Raw genomic sequence first — 7,618 nt, forward strand, 5'->3', positions numbered from 1 at the left:
GAGCGGCAGAGCAATCAGAGCAGAGCTCAAAAATATACCATTTTATTCAAAGGACAAATCCTAGGGTTGTAAATGGACAAGTAAAAACTTTTCTGGATTATTTTTGCACTTAAAAAAGTTACATACTTTCTAAGTAGTTATCACACTCTAAAAATGGCTGGGTTATTTTTGACCCATAATGGGTAAATATTGGACAGAACACGTCCTGGGTTAAAAATTAACCCAACATTGGGTGATTTTCAACCCAACATGGGGTAATTTTTAACCCAGCATGTGTTCTGTCCAATATTTACCCATTATGGGTCAAAAATAACCCAGCCATTTTTAGAGTGCAAAGAACGATTTAACATTATTTCAATGCATTCTTTGGCACCTTTAAAAAACTATGTAATGCTTACTTTTGAGTCAGGAACAATGTGAACAGTTTCTTTAACTATACAAAATGCTTTAACAATATTTTCGATATCTCCATTCAAATAAAAGTCAGGTTGTACAACCAATCTTTGTGTATTTTAATGGACTTAATGTGTCATGCTGATTGTTTGTTTATTTGATAGTGGTATTAAAAATATTTAGCTAAATTATTAGCTTTTTAAAATTATGACACGTAATAATTTATTTTTGTAGTACATAATAGCCCCCAACACAAAAATATGCATATCATGTTATTGACCCAAATGACAGCAGCATCCTTCACCAGCCCAGTCTTATAGAGATGTGTATAAATAGCACAAAGTGCAAAATAATTTTCAATTTTGCGTGCATGATACGGCAGTCCCTCCCGGTTCCTTAAAGGAATAGTCTACCCTTTTGCCACATTAAACTATGTTATTACCTCAACTTAGACGAATAAATACATATCTATCTTTTTTCAATGCGTGCACTGTACAGCGTGTCGTGAATGTGTTAGCATTTAGCATAGACCCATTCATTCCAATGGTACCAAACAGGGAAGCCACCAAACACTTCTGTGTTTTCCCTATTTAAAGACTGTTACATGAGGAGTTATACCAGTAAGTTTGGTGCCACAAAATAAAACACTTTTTTGGTACCATAAAAAAGCACCATCTGAAAACCCCTGCTTTCATGCAAAAACCTCCAAAATAAAAGTGTTGGCTAACTTTCATATCAAATACTATTCAATAGAAATAATGACATATTGGCATTATATTTACATATGAAATGGCATGTTTTATTAATTTAAGTTTTAATAAATTACTTGTTTAATTGTGTCATTAATGCATTTTGCACAACAACTGCATTATCCTTTAAAATTAAAGTAATTTTAAATCCATAAAGTAGCCTATATAAACAACGAAAATGACATAATCTATAGCCACGTGGTTGATCTTAATGGTCAATAATGATTTATTAGATAAATAAATAAATTATTAGAGTAACACATTATTGCATCAAATTTTACCTCATGTGAACATGTGTGATTCCCCGTTCCCGTGAACTCTGGCGAACTTTGGCTTTGTACCAAGATGAATCTAGAAATCTACTAATATAACGTCGAGACGCTCACATTTTAAACCATACATTTTCTACACAGAAGAGGTTAATTAACTGCAGATTACCATACTGGAGTTTGGAAATGTTGTGAGCGTTTCATACACGTTTTAATTCCTCAGATAGCAAAATGCAGCAGTAAAAGCAGAGTGAGAGCCTGTGAGCGCACTCAGACGCTGATGACATCTGCGACTGCGCTGACTGCAGTGCCTGCAGCTGACTGAATACTTTATTATAGAGGGGTAAAACAATTAGCCAAGAGAACTTACAAAACAAAAATAAACATCTATGATTACAAGGTGACTCTTCTTTCTTTGTCTCACATTATTGACGAAATTGCCAAGGACATTTAAAAGGACGTGTTTTATTGTGCTGTTTATAGAAAAAAGATCTTGCTGTGAAAATGTCCATTTATGTATTTTTTTTGTAAAAGCAATGCTGTTCATTTAGTCATTATTTAGGCTTTGTGAATCTTGTAGTAGTACATGCTTGTCAACTAAAATTGTACATTGATTGTGACTGATTGTTAATAGAAACACTATTTAGCAGATATCGAGCTTTCAAACACCAACGAAAAGTAAAGCAATGTGTTCAAAGAATTTGTCCAATTTTTAATAGAGTGAATATTTCAACAGAAGGTGTTTTCTGTGTTTTCATTGTCGTTTAAAGTGATGTTTATATTGAGAGAATATCATGCTTTGGTGAACAGTAGATGAATAAAAAAGTCTATAACATTACTCAATTGCTTGTTTTGGCACACCAACAGCACTGTGGTATTTCTTTTTCTAGTGACTTAAAGGTGGTGTGTGTACATTTTAGGTTGCGAATTGCAACGCCTATGGTAGCTTCAATTTCAAAACGCATATGGTAGCCACCACAGGACAAACATGTCATCGTCTGAGACAACGTAGAGACAAAACACGCTCTGTAGAGCAGTTTGTCCATTCAGGGCTACTGTAGAAACATGATGGCGACTTCCATGTAAGAGGACCCGCGGTGTATATAGATAAAAACGGCTCATTCTAAGGTAATTAAAACAATACAGGTCATTATGTAAGGTCTTTATACACAACTAATAATACAGTTATGTATATCATATTGCATATCTGTCAAGAGATCCTTCTAAAAGTTACACAATGCACCTTTAATTGCATTCAACATTGACTTGATTGCATTAGCTTTGGGTTGATGGCAGCACTAATAATTCTGTCACTGTTTAATTCTCTAAATGGTAAAATGATGCAATTCTTTGTTCATGGGTGCAAGATTCCTGCCAGTATCCCTCCAAAAAAAAAAAAAAAAACAACAATGGGTCTTTTGTGTAAGCAGCTTATTATGGCCTTTAGTAAGTTAAGAACGTATAATATCAGAAGTGTTGAGTGTGTAATCATGAAATGACAATTGACCATCACTACCACTTAGAATGTGTGTTTATATGTGTTTGTTAAATTTCACATGGTCCCTTATCCACCACTGATCAATGTTCAATTTGCAAAATGTGTAAATTTACATTTATGCATATGATTGATGCATTTAGCCAAAGACTTACAGAGCCATGATGGTACTTTTTTATCAGTAGATGTTCTATGGGATCACATTAATTTAATGTTTTTAACAGACCCCATATTGCATTGCATTAAAAGTTGTTCACTTGTTCGTAATCATAGGGGGACCACTTTAAGTGCTGTATAGCACCTATGTAGATCTACATACTGTAGCACCATATGGTTCTACATAGGTGCTATATTGCACTTAAAGTGGTTCCCCTATGATTACGAGCCAGTGAACAATTTTTTGTGCTATTTAGTTAATAATGGGTTGGAGGATATGTTGGAGCCTGAAACCTTTATCAGGACATGTACACAGCATCACAATGAAAATCACAGTTTATTTCTGATCCAGCTTCCATGTGATTGCATCACAGCTCTAATAATACTGAATTTTTGGGTAGTAACCAATGGTAGACCTGAAATCCACTTTTAGTAATGTAATCAGGCATTGCCGGTCCTGTAGCCTGACTCCAGCAGTGCCTGCAACATAAAGACATTTTTCAGCCCTTAATGAATGCATAGCACTGTTTGAACCCATGTTCGACGTTCATGTCTACTTTGAAGCTGTGTTCAAAGATTGTATTGAGATGATAAAATAGCAATGGAAAAACTGAATAAGTGAGTATGGTAAGGGGGTTGATAATTGATGACTCTTACTATTTTAATGTTTTGTGATATAGTGACGTAAATGTGCCGTGGTCACAAGTGCCCTTGTCAGGTTCTCAACTGCATGCGCCAATATTTTTTTCATGTTTAAAATCATGTTGCCCATAATGATGCCATGTTGAAATAGACGTCAACCATAGAAAATGTTTATTGTTAGAAAGTTTTAAAGTCTAAGGAACAGAATAAATGAATATGATTGTACATACTGTATATTGTTATGTTTGTTTTCCGTGATCATTGTCCTGTGTCTTTACAGAATAAAGTCAAAGGCTTGTGAGTTTTAGAATGATGTAATACAAATATCATGTGCTCAGGGTAATAAATCAATGTGAAGGGCTTGAATATAAGTCTACTCCTCATTTGACTCTGTGTGTTTAATAGTATAATTCTGAATAGGGACATATGTTGTGGCTCTATTGCTCTAGAGCATTGCTCTAGCAATGCCAGAATTGTAGCTGTTAAGAATGCATAATCAAATAAAATTCATAACTTACTGTTATATGTTAAACTTACTCTAATTCTTTCTAAATAAAACAAGCTTGAACTGATTTTGCCAAGTGGCTGATGTCCTCAGGGCAACATAATGTGTTGACCCAAGGACAACATTTTTTAAATAAAACCTAAACCCACCCCAAACCCCAACCCTAAAACCAGAGGGAGATGATATGTCTAGAAACAGCTATTCCTGTTTTTTCAGTTTAAACTTAAAACAACCTGTAAACTTATTTCTGAAATCTGATTGGTTGATTGAAATGTTGCCCTGAGGACATCAACATGTACTTACCATAAAGTTAGGGTTAGGGTTGGTTATAAGGTTGGTTACTTGTAATTATGCATAATTTATGTTATCACTAAAGTATGAACATGTAATGTATAACAAGGACACTGTAAAATAAAGTGTAACCATAAAGTCTTAACAGGACCAGTCTAGTCCTTTGAGTTTTTGCAGTGTGTATGTGAGTGGTACTGTACGTATCTGCTGCATCCATGACACTGCCAGATATTTTCAGATTAGGCTCAAACAAATGAAGACCTTGTTGTTCTGTTTGTCTCTAAAGGGTTTGTACTTGTAGACTTGTATGGACCAGAGCAATACACTCGCTGGAGAGGAAGGGGTCTCAGTGATATTATGTTATGCTTGAATTTCTGTGTGAACCATCTTTGACAATGTCAAAAAATAAAAAAAATGCTCTGTTAAAATATAGAGATGAAAGGAATAATTGTGACATCTGTGACAATTGTAAACATGTAATAAATGCCAAAAATATATATAAATAATGCAGACACACAAGAAAATAAAATATATATTATGTTTCTTTTGTCCCTTTAGACTTATATTTTATTAATGGCTTATAATAAGTTGGGTTAACCTCTTGAAAAGCAACCCCACTCTGGTCCAAACCATGAAAATACTTTCACTTAAAGGGTTGTTTTTACTAAACCATTTAGAGCATAAGCATACCTGGTATCATTAAAAATAAAAAACGTTAGAAAGGCTGAAGTACATTGTTATATTTTTTTGCATAGCATTTTTTTTTTAATACAAAAAATTTTAATGAATGAAATCTTTATATTTGTTTGAAACCTACATCATTTTGGCAATGATGCCAAAGCCACAAGTCTAAAGAAGTTATGTTTCACGTTTGAGGCCAGAAGTCCCAAAAATGTGCCAGTCCACCCCAACATAAAAGTATTTTGTACACGTTCGTTCGGTATTATCTAATTGTCTACATGTTCTGTCTATCAATATTTTCCATGAAGTCTTTGGAGCAGAGGTGTCAAACTCAAGGCCCACCCCCTCATTTCATCTGGCTCTCGAGAGCTTACAAATTATGTTAATTATCTGGCCCGCGAGAGCTTACTAATTATTTTATTGTTATCATAAGTTGTATTTTTCCTACATTGATATATACTGAGCCACCGAAAGGAATTTTTGAACAGTGGGCCAGAGATGTGTTACAATTCTTCAGTTTGGAAAAATAAGACTTAATTTAAATCTTAATTCCAAAACCAATTATAACTTTTAATGGACAAACTGATGCCGATGTCAGGTTTTTCTGATTTACTGATGTAATTCTCTCTTCTTTATTTTGTGTAAAACACAATATCTGTATGCAGGCTGTGTTGTTGTTTTTGATATGTGAATATGTTGATTGTTGTGTAAATAAAAATGAAAAAGGAAAATTATATACAAAGAATAATCATTTCGGCCTTTATATGTTTAGATTAAGAGAATTTAAAGGCTGGAACCTCCAAGAACGTATTCTAAGACAGATTGCGTCACAGCAGCACGACTGAAGGCTAGTAAGGCTGTCCCAATTCAAAGGCGGCTTAAAATGAAGCCTCAAAATATGTCCTTATTTCTCTGCGCTGCTAAGGATGGAACGTATATGGACCCTTCACAGCCAGGGCCGGATTAACATAAGGGCTAGGTGGGGCTGAAGCCCCAGGGCCCGCGGGATTTGGGGGCCCGTGATTGGCTGGAGGAAATGAGATTGTCAAATCATAGGTGGTTGATTTGTGTATAATAAAATAACAAGACGTTATTGGAAAATGTGACTTGAATGATATAATTCACCACCCAATCAAATTAACTCCACAATTTGCGCCATGACGTTGGGAAACGCCTCTTTTCGTTATGCTTTCATGAACATTGTAGCACTATAAAACGCTCGCTGGAGCAATAGTTACGCCCCTCTCTTGCAGACCCATCTCCGCTGGAGTTCAAAAATGATGAAAAAAGTGATAGTGGTTCACAAAAAAAGGAAAAACAAGCTTCACCCCCCTGCCTCGTTAATGATAATAATAATCATTAATGCTCCGTCATGGACCCCAGTAACACATATGAGATACTGTTTGAAAGCTTAGAGTCTCTACTTTCTGCAGATATGCATCACTTTGACATATCTTTTACTGTAAGAAAGTTATTTACACTTAATTTACACTATCACCCCCCCAATATAAGGCTACAGCATTATTTTTGTTCTAATATCAACACATATCCAACAATCATCGAATGAAAAATAAGGTAAAAAATGGTCTTTTGTAAACATATGTGAAACTTGAGTGTGAACTGCCTCAGATAGCACATATAGCCACAAATGATACACCATCTTTTATTTTAGGTCCTACTCTAAACAATGAGTCCATTCACAGCATTTTCTTTGGTTGTGTGCATAATTAATCCCTTGCTTTTTATTATATGTGCAAAACAAAAAATTAATATTTTTATGAAAAATGTATTTCTGCACCCTTCAGTAAAATAAGAATATCTTTTGAATGCGACATGATAAAGAGTTCATTCTTTTTTTAGGTGTTTACTGTCTGCTGCTGCTAACAACCAGAACTGTCTGCAGTCTGCTAGAGCACACAGAACCAGAGTTATACACTATCAAAAACAGTGTTTACAACATAAAAAAGAAAATTTTGTGTTTCATCATATGAAAAACAACATAAATAACAATATTTGTCACAAACAGCAGCTTTTTATGTAACTTCAAAGGGTTTTCTTTAAAATGATATAAAGAAATTGCATTTATTCCACTGTATGTGGTTATGGTAGCACTTCAAATGTTTTTTGGCAGAAATTGTACACCATAAGCGTATTATTCCTCCCATCAGTTGGAGTAAAATAACTTTTGCATATATTATGATAGAGAAAAAATTCCTTTTTCCTCTGTAAGCTGACAATTGCTGGAATCAAACAAAACTGTCTGCAGGGACCTGAGATACCCAGGACCAGAGTTATATACTTTCAAATAAAAACTTTAGAAAAAAAACATAAAAAGCGCCTATTTATTTTTGTGTTTATTAGAGGCCTGACATCACATACAACCATGTTTAGCACCTTCAACAGTGTTTTATGTAATTTCAAAGGGTTTCCTGTAAAA

This window comes from Paramisgurnus dabryanus, chromosome 5 (genome assembly GCF_030506205.2).
Source record: "Paramisgurnus dabryanus chromosome 5, PD_genome_1.1, whole genome shotgun sequence".
Classification (NCBI taxonomy): Eukaryota; Metazoa; Chordata; class Actinopteri; order Cypriniformes; family Cobitidae; genus Paramisgurnus; species Paramisgurnus dabryanus.